Source organism: Crocodylus siamensis, chromosome 8 (assembly GCF_052110815.1).
Source record: "Crocodylus siamensis isolate JL-2025a chromosome 8, ASM5211081v1, whole genome shotgun sequence".
Classification (NCBI taxonomy): domain Eukaryota; kingdom Metazoa; phylum Chordata; order Crocodylia; family Crocodylidae; genus Crocodylus; species Crocodylus siamensis.
The window spans coordinates 36,600,365-36,623,559 of NC_143402.1; positions in this window are offsets into that span (position 1 = coordinate 36,600,365).

A 23,195-nucleotide genomic window follows, 5' to 3' on the forward strand; every position below is an offset into this window, starting at 1 on the left:
CAGGGTTAATGGGATAATGCTACATTGAGTTACAGCCATTATAGCCATTTCTTTTGGTTCCCAGTGAGGCACTACATACCCAAACTGCCAATTTTCTCACTCTAGGGCAAACCAGCGTCCTCTTGGTACACTAAGTCCTGGTAAGCTTTGTCCCCCTTTAAGTATTACTGCTGCCACTTTTACCTTAGAGCCATTAGGTAGCGCAAAGGTTGCTTGGACCAGATGTCCTGGTCGTCTAGTACCTCCAACCCCAATTACTTGATAAAGGGTTCCTTTCTCCCCCTTCCAAGCCTCGGAATCTAAAATGTAAATCTGGGCACCCGTGTCTAATAGCATATTGAATGACTTCTCACTTTTACCTAATTGAATCTGTACGGGTATCCAAATTAAGGGGCCAATATTAACTTTAGATACCAGTCCCTGGCCCACTAGCACCCCCATGATGGTCCCTTTCCTTGGGGGTCAGACCCGCTGGACTTCCTAGGCCACACGATCAGGGGAGGTAAAGGCTGGCGGCCCCGTATGTGCCTGGGAAAATGTTGACATTTCCACCCTCAGGGAAGAGAATCCCTTCGGTGACACTGACAGTGGTGCAGAAGGCTCTGCTTTGGGGCTTTTCCTTCACTACAATGTTTAGCCCACCCCTTGCAGGACATTGGTGGGCAGTCCATTGATTTGCACCTTATTGAAACTGGCAGCTAACACATCTTTCCACATTCTTGCTCACAGAGTCTTGGGCCATCCTTCCCTAGCTTTTCCTAACAATTCCGGGGTGGGGTGGGGTGGGTCATGTGTTTGTCTTTCGCTGAGGCCACCACCATGGCTTTGGCGGTTTTCATCAGCTTGGCAAGCCCTGGCTTCTGCAAAATGGGTAAAAGCTGCACTAATTGCCAGATCGCATTTCTTACCGGGTGAGTCACCACCTCTGGCTCCAAGACCAACAGGGCTGAGGTGCACTCTGTTGGTGCTCATCAGCAAAACCTCTTCCATAATGGTGCTTTCATGACTTCTGCATCTAGTGTGAGAGTCCAAACTGCTGCATGAATGATTTCAGTTAGTGCTGATGCAAGCAGCAGACAGTCTCCTCTAAATTGTCCCACTCCTGAGGGGCAGGGGTGAGCTTTTCTTCATATTACCATAAGTGGCTGCAGTTGCGCAGCAGAAAAAAAAGTAACATTTTCATCATCTCCTGCAAACTGATTCAACTGGAGCTCGGGGTGCAGGACTAATTGAGTGGCCTCCGCACGACTTACTGAGATTGAGGATGCTCCTTCACTATACATTCGAACTAGCCAGTCTATCACTGGCTTTCTTGGCTTGGAATTATGCTGCTCCTGTATAACTCAAATCTCTGCATGGGTAAAGGAATGCATCTCTGTTCAGGGATTCCCCCCCTTGCAGCCCTGAGCAAGTTACCACCACTGGGAAGGCCTGGACAGGTTCCTCCCTCTGGGAGGGGACATACGGGGGCGGTTCAGCACCAGGATCATCATCAATCTCCTCCACTCCATCTGTCCCCTCCCTGTCATCTTCCCAGGGCTCAACTTCCAGTTTCTCTCCATACAGGCACTGTCTCACCTTGTTGAAGCAGGGCTTCACAGCCTAACTGCTGTGCTAACTGCACCCTCTTCTGGAAGGAAGCGGTTGTGTGTGATCATAATTTTTCCTTCCCTCCATTTTAATGTCTCCAAGTGATTCTGGGCAGCTTGCGCGGCCTCACATGCCACACTTTTGGAATCCCTCATGTCGTCCAACTCCTTACTCAGCTGGGTGACCTTTTCCCAGAGCTAGGCATTCTCTTCAGCCCCTAACCTCAGGCATGTGGCCAGCAGCCCTGACAGGCACCCCTTCTTGGGTTTACCCCAGGCAGAAGCTGCAAACAGCTCAGTGATCAGGTACAGTTCCTGGATCTCTCCAGGCAAGCCTCAACCTATCCTTATCCCACCCAGGATTCTCTGTCCCTGTCACTTCCTTAAGCAAAGCCACCAATGGGGCCCACCCAACTCCCTCCATTCTGACCTTTCTTTCCAGACCAGAATGTCTCAATCCTGTTCATGATGCCAATTTATGTCCCAGCCACCAGTGGAGGGTTTGGGATTGAGAGTTTGGTGGGGACTAAAAGGCAAAAAAGGTTTATTGACATAGCAAAAACACCACTACGCATAGTAACAAAACAACAATGACAGACAATAACAATTCACGTCATCAACTTATTGGCAGTCCCCTCTGATGCCTGATGTACAACAAGTTTCTCTCCTATAATGCTCAGCAAAGTCGGGCATCCTCGATCTATGCTGACCGAGGGGTACCAGGAAGGACCCTGGTATTCAGTCCGCAGGTTCCTCGAGATGTATTGACCCACTGAATTCAGGTCAGCAGCTAATCTTAAATCAGTAGCTTCTCTCACAGAGCTGCATCTTCCTTCTAAAGATTTCTGGATGTGCTAGCCAATTTATAACTTCTGAGCTATGCTGATAACTTACAGCCATTCAGATTTTTTCACTACTGTGGCGGAATGCCGGGCTAGCAGTTCCGGCACCGCTTAGGGGAGCCACAGGCTTTGCAGAGCTGTGCGAGTGCGTGGCTTGTGGGGCAAGATTGGAGGTAGCTTTATAGCCGCCCTCGAGGTTCACCGAGTTGGCACAAGTAGACGATTTAGAGTAAGTTGTTAGTTTTCTTATTCTATAGGATGTCCATTGGTTCACGAGGTTCCAGAGCCAGCCCTTGCATTCCAACAGTGGAGCTAGTCCAAAGCTAGGTGGGGCTGCCGGCTCTTTAAGTCCTAGAACTGGTCAACAGCTCATTGATATGGGTTGTTAATAGTAGAAATTATTACAGAGTAAATATAGAGTAAAACAAAAAGATTTTATTCACTCACCTGGCCTCACCCTCTTACAAATAAGAGGGGAGGCCGGTTGGAATGAAGCTGCAGTAAATACAAGTATAGCGAGCGTAGATATGCTGTCTAAGCTACGATGAGAGGCAGTCGAGGAGTGGAGTCTCCGATGTTTCTTCAGTTACAGTATGCTGGATACAAAGGGGGTCTGTTGGTTCATGGGGTTCCAGAGCCAGCCCTTGCATTCCAACAGTGGAGCTAGTCCAAAGCTAGGTGCGGCTGCCAGCTCTTTAAGTCCCAGAACTGGTCAACAGCTCATGAATGGGATATACAGTACAAAACTGTAACACGGTGAATCGTTGTCAGTTGTCGGATTTTCGAGGCCTTTGTCTTCGCTGGGGACGCCCAGACGGAGAGGCTGAGAACCGGTCTATAGGGTGATCGGGCCTATAGAGTTTTCCGGTTGTCGTCTCTGCTGTTTTCTGTTTCTTTGCCTCTTTATAGATGTTGGTTGGACTGCCTCTGTGACACTAACTATGATATAAGCTGAGCATACAGGGATAGGATAGTTTCTTTTACATAATAATTGCTAGGCAGACTTTCTACATAAGTTTCATTTCTGCAAAAATAACACTTCTAGATAAGAAATAAAATCTACAAAATGCGCATGTGTAGCTTAATGCCAACAGAGAAAAATACAAAGCGCTCATTTAGCTTACTAGTTAAGACTTCAAGGTTACATAAATGTGAGAGTGCCACGCGGCAGTTATACAGAAGAAAAAAAAATAAAACAGTTACAACTACAAACTTTCCTTAGGACTGACAAGCCTTTGCATTCTTCTGATAAGGTTAATTTAGACTATACTACAAGGCCTACTACTACTTCTGCAAAACCTTGCTAAATTTACTAGGCCTCACTACATACAAGGCCTTACTAATCTTTGACTTTAATTAGGCTCTTAGCAGCAATATACAGTTTATATTACATGAACATATTGTTAGAAATGGAGTATTGTTAGAAATGCACAGCTTGCATCTTGCACCCGATAAGAAAGAAACACTGTCAAGGACTTTTTTCCTTGCCCAGCCTTGCCACAGCTTTTCTTATACTAAATCGCAGACTCTCCCCCAGCTTCTCCCTAGCCTTTCTCATACAGATTACAGAAGCTGGAATTCAACTGACTGTGTCCTTGAAAGGGGGGGGGGTTAAACTCTTGGTGACCTATAGTAGTCTCTGAGCATGCTTAATTAGCTGATGCATATTTACCTCTGCGCCCTGCATCCTTAAGTAGTTAATTATACTATACATGTGATGTATGTAGTGATGTAACCACATGTATGCTTGTATGAAACGGAAGTGAGCTGTAAGAGTTCCTGTTTCTGCACACGTGCCCAGGAGGAAAAAGATAAATACAGCCTGCAAAATTCCTTGGTGGGTTCAGAGTAATCTGAGTTTTTGACTCTGCTCTGACCCTATTTGCAAATACACCTTTTGTGCCATCTAATGAGTGTGTGTCTGTGATTTTGGTGGCCTCCAGAGAAACGAACCGCTTTAAGCATCAAAATGACAAGAAACACCTGGTCTAATCCTCATAGCGTTCACCAAGCACCCTAGACACAATTTTCAGCTGTCATACCCCCTCATCCACATCCACCCGCCTCCACCATTCTGCTCACTGAGGTTCTGGATTTGCTGGTAGCACAGTTCCTAGATATAATCTAGTGGTTCAGTTTTTCTCTTCTCCTTTCTCCTGTAAAAGGTTAATACTCCAGTAAGTGATGCAAAAACCAACAAGGACAGTCTTGATTTTTTTTTAAAGTACATATTTATTATCAAAATACTGCAGGAGTCAAAAGCCAAGAGTGTGAAATGTAATCAAGTTACACGTTCATCATAAATTATATTTTTTATTTGAATTGTCAAGATTGATAGACTTCATTTTCCTGGAAAATATTTTTATTACAAATTTTCAGTTAAACAAGTGACTCCATTTAGGATTAGCAGATGATGACATGATTATTCAGAGATGTGTAATGTTCAGGCTTTTTCTCTCAGAGTAAAAATGGTCTCTGCAAGAAAAAAAGAACTTGGGAACAACCAAGGTTAAGTCACTCCTGTGTCGCGAAATGCCAGATTAGAGACTCTGACACCGCTTGGTGAGCCATGGACTTTATGGAGCAAGCGAGTACGCGGCTTATGGGGCGGGATAAGAGGTGGCTCATTGACCGCCCTCGAGGTTCGCCTTACTGGCGCAAGAAGGCAAAATGCTATATGCTTTCAAAGTTTATAGTAAAAGGGTTTATTCAACTCACCTGGCCTCACCCTCTTACGAATAAGAGGGGAGACTGGCTGGAGCGAAGTTGCAGCTAAAGTATAAGCGTGGAGGTATAGTCAAAGCAGGTATGCGGTCTAAGCTACGCTGAGAGGCTGATGATCGTTGTCGGGTTTTCGAGGCCTTTGACGGGTTTTCGCTGGGATATGCCCAGATGGGAGGCTGAGGACTGGCAACAGGGTGATCAAGCCTGAGGTTTATCCAGTCGTCGTCTCTGCCGTTTCCTGCTTCTTCGTCTCTTTATTGATGTTGGTTGGACCGCCTCTGTGACACTAACTATGACATAAGCTAAGCATGCAGGGATAGGATAGTTTCTTTTACATGGGTGTTGCTAGACAGATTTTTATATAGGTTGTGTTTCTGCAAAAGTGAAGCTTACAGGATAGAAAAGAAACTTACAAAGTACGCATGCGCAGCTTGATACAAAATTTGCGCATGTGGCAAATACAAAACTCGCGCGCGCAAAGTGCATGCGATAGGATTTCGGTTATAGCTATTACTAAACAAACATTTTGGTTTGGGTTGACTCAAAAGATAAGACTACAAAGTTACATAAATGTGAAAAATGCCATGCAGCAGTTATACAAAATGAAATAAAACACTTACATCCTGGAGAGTGAATGTCTGTACACATTTTCTTCTGAGAGAATCCACAGCACAGTCCTCCAGCTTCCTAAGGTGCTTTGCTTCTCTGCCTCCACTACCAGCACCACGGAGACAGCAATCACATCTATATGAGACACTGACTGTGCAGTTGGAACTTGCATAAGCACTAAATAACTGTGCAGTAACCAGTGTTACTCCGCATTAGCATCCCCATATGGCTTCTGGATGACACTGAGTGTGCAGTAGTTCATTACTACTGTGCATCATGGTTCATGCCCCATGATACTACTGTACAGTCCTAATAAGCTACTTGCTCAGTAAGCATCTTGTGTAAGCTTCACCAGCATGTTGCTGGACTTTACTGAACAAGGAGTAGAAACCACCCCCATCACAATCTCCACATTGTATTGCAAGGAGACAGAGGTTGACCCTGAGGAGTCTAGGTCAGCCAATCAGGACTGCCCTGTGCACTGCTGTCATTCTGTCTCCAGGCAGACTGATGAAACTTTAGATCACGTTGGTCACATCTACACTTACTATTATTGTGCATGAATAAACTCTGGAGCTTATTTCTTCGGAGTTTATTGCTCCCAGATGCACCATTTTAATGTGCACCTGGGAGCAATAAACTCTGGAGCAATAAGCTCCAGAGTTTATTTTTGGGCACAGCATGTGGAGCCAGGCTGGAGCAGCCCTGGCTCGCAGGGGCCCCAGGAGTCATCCTGCCAGCCCAGGGCTGCTCCCCCTGACTAAGTGTTCTGTGGAGGGGCTGACTGGGGCACAAAGGAGCTTCAGTGTGGGGGCTAGCTGGCAGGAAGTCCCACACTGAATCACCTCCATGTCCCAGCCAGGACATGTGTGCAGAGTATTTTACAAGTACGATCCTGCTGCATAGTAAATTAGTTTACTCCAGCCTAATAGGGACATGTGCATATGTACATGCCAAGACATTTACTGTGCAGCTAATTAGTCAAATATACAGAAAACGTCTTATGTAGATGCACTCACTGAGATGTATGAACAGGGGCCCCTGGCTGCACAGCATCATTAGCACTGTAAGCTTTCTGCTCTTCAAGGGCTTAGCATTCAAATTTATCTTCCAGCATGTGTGGATAAGTCTTTCTACCAGGAGAACAAACCTGGGAGAATTCTTTCAGATTATTTGAATAGGTGTATGCAGCCTGTTTTTTATAACTTACTTGTAGATAAATCAGCAGTACATTAAATTATATTGCAACTGTATAGCAATAATGGAAATTTGGAAATGACTAAACTGAATGGGCTATCTACTTCTGTATCCTATCTTTAACTGGAGCCAGTATAGGTTATTTCAGAAGATGCTTTAAAATCCTCACAAAGCACTTAAATTTACCACTTGAATTATTATCTGAGTCTGTTGATGATTAGCTTATGTTATGACGCAAGATAATTGATAAAACATTTCTTAATTCTAATTAAGTATCAATCTTAATGGAAAAACTGTCAAATCATTTTAGATAACATTTTATCCCCCAAAAACTTTTCAAAAACAGCCGAACCTCATATTACAAAGTGATTTAATCTTTGTAGGAGTTTAATCCTATTGACTTTCAATGAGATTTCAATTTTCAAGTGACTAAGTTGCTTTTGAAAATTAAATTCAGGCTCCTAAGTCACACGGGCATTTTTGAAAGTGTTATTCTTTATGAATCCTATAAGCTATTTTCTGTTAAACTATTCTGTGGCTTCAGATTTCTTAGATGAATTATGCCCTAAAGAAAACTGCATAAAATGTGACAATGAAGTTACTGTCAAATCATACATGCATAGCTGTGAGAGGTCTGGGGAATCCCTGGGGAGCCAACCCCTGACCCAAACCCTCCCTCTTCATACTTATCTTGGAGGAAGAAAGAAACAACCAGAAGCCTCATGAGGGGACTGCATGCCAGGTCCAGATGGGGCCACACAGTGTGGGAAGAGGAGCTGCCAGCTTGTGTCCCTGGTTCATAATCCTGGAGAGGAGATTTGGAGGCAAAGGGGTAGGGTATGCCTGAGGGTCCCTGGTTCAAAGCTGAGGGAGGAGAGAGAGAGGTAGAGGGGCAGGGCATGCCCAGAAAGACCCTGCTTGGGGTCAGAGACAGAGCAGAACAGGATGCCCAGGGGTGGGACATGCTCAGAGAGCCCCAGCCCAGAGTCAGATGAGTAAGAGAGATACTGAGGGGCAAGATGGACACAACATTCTGGAGCTGGGAGTTGGAGGAGGAGAACTGGAAGCAGAGGAGTGAGACAGACTTGGAGAAGCCCAACTGGAAAAGAGACAGAGAGAACAAGATGGGGAGAGGCATGGTAAGCCCGGGGGTACCATACTAGCCAGAGGGAGAGAGCCACAGGTGGCAGGGTGTGGCAAACCTGCATAGTCTTTTCCCTGAACCAGCGAGAGAGTGAAAGGGTGGAACTGAAGGCTGGGAAGTTAACAGTCTTGCGGTGGGGAAGAAAGAAACACAGCAAGACAGAGCAACATTAAGAAAAGAGAGCAAAGAATAAAGAAGTTTTGCTGAAGCCACAGAAAAAGGCCAGGAATTGTTTATTCTCAATTTCTTTAACTTTACTTGAACTCTAATTTTCACTCTGAAGAGATTCTCAGGGTTAAGATGGCATAAGGAAGAAGTGCAGGGGATCATGGTGCCCCATATTTCCAAATAGTCACATGTTGCGGTCCTGTGCCTGTGAAAACACATTTCTTCTGTTTGTTTTCTTGTGGAACATCCTCCCGGAAAGAATAAAAATCATTATTAAACATCATAGTCATGGCAGGGGAGAGATTTTCATTTGGGCTAAAAAGGGGTAACATAGGACTCCTTTTCCCCTATAAAGCAGAAAAAGGAAGACATCATCATGTAAGGGCCATAAGCCCTGTAGCACCTACAGTCAATGATAGCCTTTTTTCCACTTATGGTCATACTTACTTTTTATGAGTAAATGAGGTTTTCACTTCTACTTCTGAAACTATAAAATCCCTTCATAAGGTATGTACAATTATTGTAATGAAATCCAAAACTACTCAACTTTCAAATTGTATAGATTTTATTAAACATTTAAACTTTTAATATTTTTGCATAACATTTTGCACAATATTGTTTTTTTAAAGCAACCTCTGGATTGCTTTTTAGGAAAAGCATATTGGAGCAAAACTGGCCAATTTCCCAACCAAGCCTCTGATCCTTGAAAGACTTAGGTATATACATAATGTTGCACTTTGTGAATTTTCCAACTGACATCAAATAATTTTGCACAAAAATGTGGTAAGGTGGCTTTAAAGTACCTTAAATAGAATTCTGGGAGCAGGTGGAGGAGAAGGTGGTATGTTACTGCGTCATAAAGCTTGTTGGCAGTGCCTTATACAGGTATTCCTTGTGTAAGGTACAGGGTTCCCTCACCAACCACGGTTTTGCCAACCACGGTTTTGTGTATCCATGCTTAATATTCTGTATGCCATATTGGCTACCATGGTATAAAGTTCTGAGTAACCGTGGTTTTTGTGGCCCTGCATCAGCCCACCACTTGCCATTTTTCTCATAAGCCTTTTGTCTTGCCAACCATGGCTTTGCCAACCACGAGAATGTTCAGGAACCTAACCCCAGCATTTGGTGAAGGAAACCTGTATATCAAAGCCTATTTAGGTGGAGTGGGTGCTCCTGTCCCCTCTAGCAGCCACACTAAATACAAAATCCCACATCATAAGGAGGCAAGGGGTGATATAACCCCTGACTTTTAATAAATGTAAGCCCAACTGCAGATTTAGAAAGAGGTTTTTTGGGTTTTTTTCAAGAAGAAGTAAAAGTGAGTGTCTTATGTACAGTTGTGGTGGTGGTAAATGTATAGGCTTTGTTCTAACATGTAATTTATTTTTTGTGAGTTCATTCCACTTTGTCTATCATTCTCAGTTCTTAACATAATACGAGATCTGATTTTTGCAAACTATTACTTATCAATAACTCTTTCCTATATAGTGAGGTAATAGAACTACTTGAAAGTATAGGAACAACTCAGGTGGCTAAGGGATTGTACATCATGCCCCCATGCTATAAGGCTTACATTTTCTTCTATTTTGAGTTTTTAAGAGCTATTTTTTATAATGGGTATTTTTTCTGCAGCATTAGAGAAGAAATGCATTTATTGGCTTCAGCTATGAGTAATATAAAAATGAATTTGTAAATCAAGCCACTTTCATATGAAGTTTAGAAAAATAACTCGTTGGGTGAGGTCTGAAGTTTATCAATGTTATGAAATTCCTATAAGAGAGAAATGTGAGAGGCCACAGATTGGAGAAAATTGCAGTAGTCTGTTGTGAATATTTTATCTATTTTATTTTGTCCGATTACAAGCTAGAAGGGAGGAATAGACTGCAATCAGACCTAGACAGGTTACAGGGGTGGGCAGATGAGAATAGGATGGGATTCAACACTGACAAGTGCAAAGTGATGCACCTGGGGAGGAAAAACCGGCACCATACCTACAGGTTGGGGAACTCCCTTCTTGTCAGTATAGAGGCAGAAAAGGATCTTGGAGTCATCATTGACTCCAAGATGAACATGAGCCGGCAGCGTGGGGATGTAGTCAGGAAGGGCAACTGTACCTTGTCATGCATCCATAGATGCACCTCCAGCAGGTCCTAGGAGGTGATCCTCCCCCTCTATGAGACACTGGTCAGGCCACAGCTGGAGTACTGCATCCAGTTCTGGGTGCGCACTTCAAGAGGGATGTGGACAACATGGAGAGGGTCCAGAGGAGGGCCACTCACATGAGCAGGGCAGGCCCTATGTGGAGAGGCTACAGGACCTGAATGTGTTCAGCCTCCACAAGAGAAGGCTGAGGGGGGATCTAGTGGCCTGTTACAAACTAGTCAGAGGGGACCAGCAGGCAATGGGAAAGTCCCTGTTCCCCCGTGCACTACCAGGAGTGACCAGGAATAACGGTCACAAGCTGGCAGAAGGTAGATTTAGGCTAGCTATCAGGAGGCGCTACTTCACTGTCAGGGCAGCTAGGATCTGGAACCAGCTTCCAAGAGGAGTGGTGCTGGCTCCGACCCTGGGGGTCTTTAAGAGGAGGCTAGATGTACACCTAGCCATGGCAGGGGGTCAGACTCGATGATCTGCTCAGGTCCCTTCCAACCCTAGAAACTATGAAACTATTACTGTGCAAAAAACTTTTAGTCATAGTTTTCCATTCCCGTTCTCTCTATGCAGGGGAACTCAAAGTGGTGAGAATTATATCATTCTAATGCTCTGGAGAAATGCATTGGTTCATTTCCTTTCTACAACATAAACTCAAGTTGTCAAAATTGTCCTTGTCCAGTACTTCTGTACTAAAAGTGTTTATAATGAATCTAATTGCTTTTCTTTTTACCAGGCATCTGATTATCTTGTAATTTCTTTCTTTAGCTCCCAACTGGACATTTAAATTTAAATTCAGCTTTAGTTAAAATTGCCTCCAGTTTCTGTGATTTTGCAAATATCTTATTTATAAGAGGGTACATAAATTAGGTTTCCCTAGATTATATTCTTTTGACAGCGGTATGAAAGATTTTAGTTTTTATTATCAAGTAATTTTCTCATATTCCGGTTGTTCTCATTTATAAATACACTTAAATTGTGCAGTTTCCATTTTTTTTCTGTTTTGTTTAGGACTGAGTTCTGCAAAACAGATGCAGGGATTTGCACATCTGAATCAGTTTGCCTGATCAATATCTTAACCAAATCTGATACAAAATTTTGGAAAAACAGAAAAGGTGACTTGTTATGAAATTTCTTTCAAAAAGCCTCTTAACAGATTTTCATTTTAATGCAAAGCCAAAGATTGTCTGAAGGTTTTTGTTTATGAGAGAACTGGCTGTTAGTGCTAACAATGGGTGGATCCAAGATGGTGGTGTAGTCACAGCAGTATTCATTGTGCAAATGCCACAGCGCTGAGGGGCATATGACCAAAGCCCTAACTGTGATCATGGATGTTAGTGAGCTCTGTGCAGCTCTTGCTAGGAGCTTTACATGTGGTTGTATTTTTCCATTTGCTATGAGCTCACCACTGCAAAGGCTGCCTGGAATTTTTGCTTTCAGCTTCTGAGCCTGCAGTTGTTGGCTCTTCCCTCCCCTAACACCCATCTGTGAATCCAGCAGCAGGAAAAGGAGAGACAAGTGGCAGTACACAGCCACTGGGCTCCATGAAAGCAAGGGCCAAGTGTCACTGTTTCTGAGCATTGCTACTCCTGTTGTTGCCACTTGTTCTCTGGTTCTGAATATGCAGAGGGGAGAGGAGGGAGGGGAAGAAGAAGTAGCATTAGGCCCAGAACTGCTTGAAAGCAAGGACTCCAGGCAAATCAGCTGGCAAGCCCATACTGCTTGTGGAGCTATCAGCAAGAATTCTGTTGATGTGCCAGTGAACCCTTAAGAGCTCATTGCACATGTGCACAGCCAAAGGATGCCAAGAGTGCTGCTGCATCCCTTCTGGATCTACCCCTAGATCTATCTCTTTTTGGTGGATTAACTCTTATTTGTGTCACCTTTTTATGGATTAGTTTAATATAAAAGCAATATAAGCAGCATCCATAATATGTATGGTTGCCATGTATGTTTAGCTCTAACTGCGCTTGCAAATACCCATAGCTTTCTGAAACTTTCTCCTGTTCATACGAACAACTTGCAGGTTTGTTTTTTGTTTGAGGGTTAATTTATTTTTAAAGTATGAGCTTTGAGTTTTGCTTTTTGAAGCACAACACTGAGTAAAGGAGGAGGAGGAAACAGCTTTACTCATTATTTAAAAGAGGTAAATTGTATTTAAGACCTGGAGAAATTACTGGAGAAATGTTATTGGTTGACTTCCTCTCTGCAACATAGCTATATATCCCTTTGAGGTAGAAAGCATATAACATTTTCAATGAAGACAGAGTTATGGATAACTCTGGACTCTTTTATGACTCTTTGAGCATGTATTTTGATAAAACTAAGTTTATCTTACTATGTGTGATTCATAACAGGTAACTAATGGATAAGAATACCTATTCATGAACCTCCATGGCCATAACACTATTAAAAAATGTTTATATTCCAATTAATTGTGGAAAAAAACGGTAAGTGACAGTTAATTCACTGAAGGTAATACCTTGTGATAAACAAGCTGTTACCAGTTAGAATATCCACTGGATGTATAGCTAATGTATAACAATATTGACAAAGATGTGACTGATATGTTGCAGGGTTTGCTTTTGAAATAAATGTTTACTACTTTCTGGCTTTGTGGAAATGGTAAAAATATCATCTGTGTTTTCGTGTTACCTCTCTGTCCAGTAGGATTTGGGAACATAATCAGCTTCTGGTACTTCTGAACACAGTGCTTCTTAAATATTCCCTGTATGCAGTATTTATGTAGAATAATCATAGAGTCCCTGCATATAGGGATCTCCTGCACCCACTAGTTAGAGCTAGAAGGCAGTACTAAGGGAACACTAATAAAGATCAGACAGCCCCTGCAGAGTCCATGTTCTAACTACAATATGACTGCATCTCTCTCTCTCTCTCTGTCTTGCACTACAGTTTACTCTGGCCAGAACACAAGGAAGTAAGCCATGGTGAAGTACTGCTTCACTTCTAAAAGGTGTGAATTGAGTTATCCCTCTTGTAAAATTTTAGGGGAGACCAATCACAGGGAGTAGCTACCTGTTCACCTTAAATGTAATCCTGTCTCCCCACTGGGATTTAATTTCCTCTAGCTAAATCAAAACAAAAACTACTTGTACCTTATGTCCAGTTGTTTTTTAATGTAAGTTAGATCCTGCCTTGTAAAAGCATAACTTAATGAGCAACGAAGACAACTTTAATGTTTGTCTCCTATGCATTTTGTCCTTCTACCAGGGAATAATGGATCTCTCTCTATGTGAAGCTAAACAATGTTATCTACAAAGAAAGAGGAAATTTCTTCACAAGGTGAGGGATTCAAACTAGTCCTTTGTGTAGGTGGCTTGGATTAATTGAGCTGCCTATTGCTTGAAACAAATGCACCACTTGTCTGGAAGCCATGATAGAGATAAATAAAGACTTGTTTTCCATGCAGAAATGACATTTCCCCCCAGACTTATTCATGACTGGCTTAATTTGGTCTCCAATCCCACAAAAAAATCTGTGTAGCTGGACCTAATTTATTGTCCACTCACTTCAAAGGAACTCTGATTGAGCATAACAAGCCTGCTCTTGTACATCCAAGTGCAGGCTGATGTTAGATTATTCTATGAGTGTAACTACGTAGAGTCTATCTTGAATAATTCTGGTTACAAATAAGTGATCCACATTTCCTAGGCAAACTAATTTAATTCTGTTTATGTTTAATTTTATTGCATTTACTGTATAATGGTAAAGGTGCCTTGAGATTTGCTAAAACTTTTTAACTATTTTAAAATGAAATACATTTTGATCCATTGCAGTCCTCAGCCATGAAGAACTATTCAGTTATCATATTCTGCAGAATTTATAATTTTGTATAATGTGATATTTTCAGCTGGTCATATTGGAAAGGAATGCGCAGCATAGCATACATTTCTTTTATGTTCTAATTTAAAATCTATTCCATAAATACTCTCTGAGATTGGAGTACAAATTGTGAGTACATGACTAACTGAGTATATGTTACTTGCTTTCTACTTTCAAAAATCATTTTTGTTTTGTCTCAGTACACTTAACATTGCAGATTGTGATCCTACGAGACTTTGCAGTCCTGGGATTTGCTTGAGAAGCATCTATGGATGCAAGACAATTGAAAAGCTACCTGCCCAAACATTGATTTCTTTTTTTTAAATGTAATGTTTAGCATAGAGTGGAGGTGTGACTGGACATTTTGAAGGACTTGCCTTTTTTTTATTTTATTTTTAACTGTTGCTCTCAGTGACAGTTTTGGCTTCCATCACTGTTATGCAGAGAAGAAGAATAAGGTTTGATACTATGCTTCTGAAAGAGACTGGTGTTTTATTTTGTTTGTTTTTTTTCTAGCAGTTCACCGATAGAAATTTTTGGGGCCAATACCGATAGCCGATTTTTAAGGAGGCATACCAGCTAATACTGATCCTATTTCCAATACAGCTGCCTCCAGCTGGTAAGTCTGGTGTGGTAGAAGGGGTGTGGTGGGGCAGATCAATGTCTCCTGCAGTGAGGGAGGGGGCAGGGGCAGGTGGGGCTGAGGGAGCTGGAGCCATGGCACATGGGGGGGCAGCTCCTCCTGCTGCTTGCACCCTGGTAGGGCATGGTGGGGGGCATTTGACCCATGTATTTGCAGGGGGCAGGGCAGGGTGGGCTGCAGCCAGGGCTGCGTGGGGCTCTTCTTTGCATGGGCAAGGCTCAGAACAGATGCCATTAGCACTGAGATGATGCTGCATTCACTCCAAATTTTGCTGCTGCTCCACTCCCAGTACCATCATTGCCAGCTGTCCAGTGCAGCCCCAGCTTAAGACTCTCTCTCCACCCACATGGCAGGAAAATCTGGGCCTGTGTTGGGCAGCTGGCAATGGTGACACTGGAAGCAAAAGAGTGGTGGCAAAATTTGGGGTGGATGCAGCATCCTCCTAGCACTGCCGGCACCTGCTCGGAGTCCAGCCCCCTCTGAGAAGAGCTTCATGCAGCCCCAGCTGCAGCCCACCTCACCCTGCACAGATCTGCAGAGCACCCCCCCACAGTACCCTCCTGGGGTACAAGCAGCAGTAGGACCCACCTCCCCCCATGAGCTGCAGCTGTGCCCCACCTGGGCAGTGCCTGCCCCTGCCCTTCCCTCACCATTTGGGCTATTGATCTGCCCCCCTGCCCCTTCCTTCCCCCTTCCCCTTTCCCTTCCATGGCACTGGACTTACTAGCTGAAGGCAGCTCTCCACACTGCTGGCTATGCTCCTCACTGCCTGAGTGCTTCACTGCAACTGCAACTGCAACTGCATGCAGCATGGATAATTTGGCCAATAAAAGCCCAGTACAGCCAGTTTTCTTTATTTTGGTACCAATCCAATTTTGGACCAATGTATCAGTGCACCTCTATTTTTTTCCTTTTCTATTTAGTCTGTCCTTGGCGTAATAAATATGATTAATAAGGTAGAAACCTGTTTTATTTCTCCTTTGAGTCTTCAAATTGTTTTTACCTCTGGAAAAACCTTCTCCTGTTTGCTTTCCCCTTATCCTGCTTCCCTGCTGCCCTCTCAGTGTACTCCAGAGTAAAGGACAGTTGTGGGTAGGAAAGTGAAAATAGGATACACTTAGTCAATGTTTTGCTCCTTGTACATCCTGAAATCTTGTCTGCTTTCCAGAATATTTTTTCCTGTTGGCATGGCAGATCCAATGCTGTTCTCTGGCAGCAGGCACTGGAATTACCAGTTAACTTTACACCATGATGGGAATGTTTATTAATGGTGTGATAATGTACAAACAGAATATAGCCTTTTTTCCCAGGATTTGAGGTTGAGTCTGTAGGTAGTTAGAAAAATACCACTTTTGAGTGAGACAGTTGGAAGCTCCTGGGTAAAAGCAAGTTTGGGAGCCCATGATGTCATTTATCCAAATCTTAGCCCAAACTTAGTCCTTTGGACAAAGCAAGCTATACTGGATGCACTATACTTGCATTCATGCTGTGACCTTTTGCTAATCCAGCTATGTTATTAATTATTCATACCTTTTAGCATCTTTGGCTAATATAAGTATATCAGCAGAAGCCTTTATTGCTGGAATAGTCTTCATCACTTACTACTACCTAAAAAATACCACTACTATAGACAATTATTATTTAAAATGTGATTTCAATTTACAGTGAAGTATATTGGAAGAGCTTGGTTAAAATAGGAAAGGAAGTTCCAGCCTCTGCCACAGAATTATCAAATATTGCAAAGTCTAGATAAACAAAACTGTTAACTAGTTAGTGAGAATGGGAACTGGAGGCTACTCAGTACTTGTTTAAGATGATGAAATGTATGTTGATTTTGTTTAGAGTGATGTGGACAGCAGGTCTTGATGAATGCAAATGTAATCAACAGCAGGGCAATGCTCACTTCTGTATCATCAGGTACTGAGGAAGAATTTGTAAACTGAACAGCTGTGAAATGATGCCTGCCTAAGATGCCAGCTTACTGGTCGTGGCTGTATTTAATATTCAGGGAATGCTTTGGATCTGCTTGAAAATGCATGGTTAAAATCCTTTCTTTTTACAGGAACATCATCAACTTGTCTTAGTTTTAAAAATGATACTTTTTCAGGTGGCAAATACCAGGTGGGGTACTCCTATAAGTAAGGTAAACACATTAATCTTTATAACTGCAAAGACACTTGATGGTTATATACTATAACACTGGTGATTCTATACCGATATTGCCAAAGTGGTACAGAAATTGTACTAGCTCAAGTGGTAGCTGGGCTGTTTTGTCTGACAGAAAGAAAGCATTAATACCTACAATTTGTTCACAAGGCTGACTGAACAAGGAATACCTTGTTTCCTGCAGGAAATGTGTGCCAAAATATTGAATATGTTGAAGGCTAGTCTCCAAAGTAGTAGCTGCAGCAAAAGGCACCTTTTTTCTCCCTCTCTCTCCATTGATGACAGTGTTCTATTGCCAGATACATTCATTTAATTTTGCAGTACAAATTTCTACTACTTGAGCTACAAGCTCCAAACACTGTAGGAAGCTAGGGGTGGAGGGAAGACACATATGTAAATGGCGAGCTATGGTAGAGGAACATTTAAATTGCAAAGTCAAGCACTTAAAAGTCAGGAAACGCTAAATTTAGAGTTGCCTAAGCAATCTCAATTGCCCCTTCTGCATATGCATAATTATTTTTTAATTATATGATTGCATACAGATTTTTTACATGAAGTTCCTTGTGTGCTTAGTGTATAGGTTAGATGCACATGGCAGGCCTAAAAATATGGAGTGTACTCTGTCTCTTGGTCTTTGAATAGATAGATTATTCCATATTAACAGTCTTACTGTAATCAGTGGACGTGGTTCTTTTGTACCTTTGAAAATCAGGCTTATTGACATTTCTTTCTACAAATATTTAATATTTCCTAGTTGTGTGTGTGCATAAGTACATGTACACATGCATGCATGTATGTAAAGATCTAGTCTGAAAGTAAGTATATTCATTGGTGGATCTAGGATTTTGAAAAGGGGGTAAAAATCTTGCTTCCTTTATTTGTACTAAATCTATGCTCAATCAAAGTGCCCTGGAGTTGCGGACTTACATTAAGGATTCCAGACTTACATTCAAAACTGTTATGTTACACTGACTTTTGCTGGATGTATAGCTATTGTTTCATTCCTGGTAGAGTAAGGTGGTTGATGTCGCTGGAGTAATGTATGCATTTATTTCACTGCTTGTAGGACCCAAACTGCCACAGCACCTTCACTTTCATTTTTATCAACTTAAAAAATCCAGGAAATAAATCACTTAAATTATAACTCAGTGGAATTACAGAAAATTCATTGTTTGCTTAGCTGGTCACAAAAGCATGACTAATTAAAGAGTCAATTGTATACAGGATCCTCAATGTTTCAAGATGGCCGCTGACAGGTGAAGCCCTTCTGAGCCCCTCCAGTTCAGGTCCCTTCTGCGCATTCCCCCCACTCCCCACCCCCTCAAACCTTGCCTCTCTCCAACCTGTGCTTGGGGACCCCCTCTCTGCCCCTTTCCCTTACTTTCTGAGCATTTTCCCCTGGGCTCTGGCAGCCTCGTTTGCTTCTGCCCCTCGCCCACCCCTGCCTGTGCTCTCCCTTTGATTCCTGTTGCCTCCCTCCTGCAGAGCCTCCTACCTTGGCCTCTGCCATCTCCTCCTGCCTCAGGGCTTGCCTACCCCCACTGCAGGATTGCTCTGCCTCCCCTGGGGTCAATTTTGGGGCTGTTTCAGTCCGCTCCCAGTCCCCAGCTTCAGTTTGAAGTTTTTTTTCTCCCCCCTCTGTGGGAGAGTTAACCCTTTCCTGCCCTGGATGGCAGCCATGGAACGTGGCATGGAGATGTCTCTGCAGACCTTCCCCTCAGCCATTGCCTGTGGGTGCACACTCCTCTCCACATCAGGGTGAAGGACTGCGCCGGAGGTCTGGTGGACCTGCTGGGATGCTGGAGCATCCAGTACACCTCCTGGGTAAACTCAGTGCCCATCGTATATTTGAGCTCTCCCAGCCTGGTGAGGGAGGTGTGTGCAGTGGGGCTGGAGACCCTGGCAGTGCGGGTGGTGGCTTCCCCTGCGATACGCTCCTGCTTGGGACGTGGACCACCTCCAGACCTGCCAGGGTGCCTCGCCTGGCACCGGCAAGGCCTCAAAGCCCTGGGAGTGTTCCTGGGGCTGCCAGCCTTTGCAGCCCACAAGTGGGACGGCCTGGCGGAGGGAGTGGAGACCCGCCTTCAGCACTTGCGCTTGCCCACCCTCTCCTACCATGTCCAGGTCCTCATTGCCAACAACCTGTGGCAGTGACACTGTGGCACCGCTGCACCATGCTGGACCCTCCGCTGGAGCTACTCGAGAGACTACAGTGGCTCCTAGTGGACTTCCTCTGGGACGGACACCACTGGCTCCCGTGAGCTGCCCTTTATTTGCCCACCACTGGGGGGGGCCAGGGCCTGATTGACCTGGCCAGCAGGGTGGCCACCTACCGCCTGCAAGCCCTCCAATGGCTCCTGTATGCCAAAGGCCACCTCCCATGGCAGCACCTGGCGTGCTGGGTCCTGCACTGAATGGGGGGCCTTGGCTTTGACCGGGAGCTCTTTATGCTGGACCTCACCTTCCTGAATGGGGCGCTGTACTGCAGCATGGTGAGGGCCTGGCGGGCTGCTTTCCATCTCTGTCCCTAAGCCAGGCACCTGCATTTCCGGCAGGTGCTTCAGGAGCCCCTGGTCCACAACACGGCCCTGTAGTATATCGTGCCGAGTCTGGCCTCTGCCAGCCTTGTGGCTGCTCTCATTGAGGTGCACACCACCCACCTGGGCACCTCCTAGACCCTGCTCAGTCGGGCTGGCTGTCACCCAAAGCCCTGGCTGCCGGGATGGCACTGCGCTCTGTCTGCACCATGGGCCAGCTTCTGCACACCGTTAGGGCTGCCCTCCCGACGGAAGCAGTGACCGCCATAGACAGCTACCTCCAGGGTCACCAGGCCCTCCCCACTGCAAACACCACAGGTGATGCCTTCCCACCACTGCTGGTCATCCCAGTGGTGGCCAGTGAGCTGGCTGACTGGCCCAACACACTGCTCAGGCTCCCTGTGCCCCCTAGCAGCAATACGGACTGCCCCTTTGGCACACTGCCCCAGAAGGGACTCTACGCATGGGTGGTGAGTACCTGGCATGCCCAGGTGCTGGCTGGCCACCCTGACAGTGTGTGGTGGCAGTGCCTGGCATGGCCCGGGACCCCAGCATGGTGCACGCTGTACACGCTTTCTTTCTTTCGCTTTGGACGCACCGGACCAGGCTCGCTTGGAGCTGAGTGGGGCGATCCCGAGCGTAAGACTCCCTGGCTTCCTATCTCCTTCCTTTTCTCACTCCCACCTTTCTAAAGGTCTCTAGCCTCTGTTTATCTCGCTTTCTCTTTCTTTTCTTGCTTTTTTGCAGCTTTTTCCCCACCTTTTCTCTCCTCTTTGTCCCATCCCCCCGTACTTCTGGTCTCTTTGTCTTCGCAGCCTTCTTTCTTACTGTCTCTTTCTCGCTCTTTCTCTCTTTTCTTTCTTTTCTGCTTGCTTGTAGCGGGGAGTTATCTTCCATTAGCTTGCCTTCCAGGCGGTGTTTTAAATTACCCCGTTTCCCCCCTCCCTTTTGTTTTTCTCTTTTTTCCCCAGCTTTTTCAAACCCCAGCCACTTTTTTTTTTCCTCCGCCCCCTTCCCCCTCCCATCTAGAGTTTTGTGGCCACTTTCCCGGATACTTATCTTTTTCAGTTACTATAAACTTCTTTTGTTGTTGCTTTACTTAGCTAGAGTTGGGAATTAACCCTGTCCTATCAGGAATGGCTGCTCCTACACCCAGCAGCTGGCATGAGGATGCCTCCCAGAACCTCCCCATTACCTGTGGGTTGAGGGTGCACACCCATCCCTTCGTTGGGGTTGAGGTCTGCATGGATGCTCTGGCTAGTCTCTTGGGACAGCAGACCATCCGTTACACAGGTCATGTCAACACGGTCCCAATGATCTATCTGAGTGACCCCACCCTAGTCCATAGGGTGTGCGTAGAGGGCCTGGACATTGCAGGTGGACATTATTTTGTCACCCCCCTGGACACCCTAGCGGTGAGGATGGTGATTTCTAATGTGCCCCCGCACATGACCGATCGAGACCTGGCCAGGGTACTTGAGCCCTATGGGGTGCTTATGAGTCCCATTCGCCGGTTGACCATAGGGAGTAAAAACCCCAAACTGAGGCATGTCTTGTCTTTTCGAAGGCAGGTTCTCATGCTTTTTAGGGAGGGCTCATGGTCTCTGCCTAAGTCCTTGAGCCTCTTGTCCAACGGGCGGAGGTATGTGATTTATTTTTCTTGTGGGGAGACACGTGTTTTCAGTGTGGGAGCTCTTCCCACCTAGCAGCTCAGAGCCCACGGGGGGGCATCAGCCAAAACGTTGGCGACTACAGCGACACTGACGGAGGGCCCATGGGCCCATCCACTTCCGGGACGCAGGCCTCACCCAGTGAGGCCGGGAGCCTTTCCCGACCTCCTCCTGCCCCTGTTCCATCTGAGAGGACTGAAGTCTCTGGTGTGGGAATGTCGTCCAGTGGAGGGGCTGGGGCTAGGCCCCAACCCCCCCACTCATTCCACCTATGGTGCCCACACCCACCAGTGCAGAGACGCCATCGGGGGGAGAGGCGGATGCTTCTGCTTCCACCCTGCTTGCTCTGACCTCCTCGATTGAGGCTGGGGTGGTCAGCGATTGTGGCACTGAGGCCCCGTCAGACGACGGGGCTCAGGCCTCCTGCAAGTTGCTCTCCACCACGGCTTTGGCTGAGGTGGCTGGCTCTGGGGAGACAGGCCAGACACAGTCTGGCCCATCCTCTGTAAAGGATGGGTCATCTGCCACAAAGCAGCAGAAGAAGAAGAACAACAAGGAGAAGAAAGTGAAAGGGACCCCTCAGGACTCCCCATCCCCACTGAGACCTTCCTTAGCTGATGCTGGGGAGGTCCCTGCTGGAGAGCCGGGCCCTGCTCCAGCTGTCACATCAGCGACCCTGCTGACGGGGTATGAGGGCAGTTTGGGGGTGGGGGAGGTGAAGACAGGGGTCCTTAACACCTCGCCCATCTCACAGCTCTCGGAGACGGGGGGCAAGAAGACGTATGCACAATGTGTCACTTCTGGAGGCCTGACCCAGGGAGCAGCAGAGGAGTCTGCTGACCTCTTGGTCACGTCCCAGGCCACTGAATTAGATGAGGAGGCTTGTGAGATGGAAATCCAGCTTTCTGAGTGTAGCAAGCGACCTTGAGAGCGGGATGACCTCTCTCCCCCCAAGAAGGTGGGGCTTGCTCTTCAAGAGCCAGACCTCAACCTAGACGATCAGAGGAGGTTGATGGGCTTGGATATTGAGGGTGTGGATGCAGCGCTCCCAGCCAGTGTGCAGCCTTGCCGCTCCTCTGTGGGAAATGTGCAGCCCATGTTGGCAGACCCCCCCTGGGTCGGTCCTGACTATGGGGGGCTCTTGACCTTTCTAAAGCAAACGAAAGGACAGAAGAACATAGCGGCATGCATCACCCAATGGTGCGCGGACCCTAAAGTGTTCATCAAGGCTGTCTGGGCTGCGGCCAAGCTCATGCAGCAAGATCTGGGCACTAGGCAGATGGCCTATCATCTGGAGAAGCTCGCCCAGGGGGTGAGAGATGAGGGGGGCCTGGCGGGGTCCCTGGACTAGAGTAGGGCACGATAGGCCTTTTCTTTTCGACCTGTCTCTGCCTTTGCTCGGCTCTTGGGGGCTTGCTTTTTATCTACGCCTTACCTCGCTCTTCTTTTCCCATACTCACACCCATGGCAGCCACAACCATTGGCACTTTCAACCTCAACGGCTGTCGAGATCCGGTGAAGCGAGAGGCCGTCCTGGAGCTCCTCCACCAGAAGTGGCTGGCTGTTGCCTTCCTCCAGGAGATGCACTCTGACAGGCTCAACCAGTTGGCCTGGCACGCTGCCTGACAAGGCCAGGTGTTCTTAAGTCACGGCACCAACCTTAGCGCCGAGGTTGCGGCTCTCCTATCATCACAACTGCAGCATGACACGGCGGTGGCACGAGAGGTTGTCCCCGGCCGCCTGTTGATGGTCCGCGTCACCCTAGCGCAACACCATCTGCTGCTCGTCAACATCTATGCACCTTCTGATGGCCAGGAGAGGGTCACTTTCTTTGAGACCTTGGCCAGGCTTTGCGTGACATCAGCAAGGACGATGACCTGCTTCTCGTAGGTGGGGACTTTAATTGTAC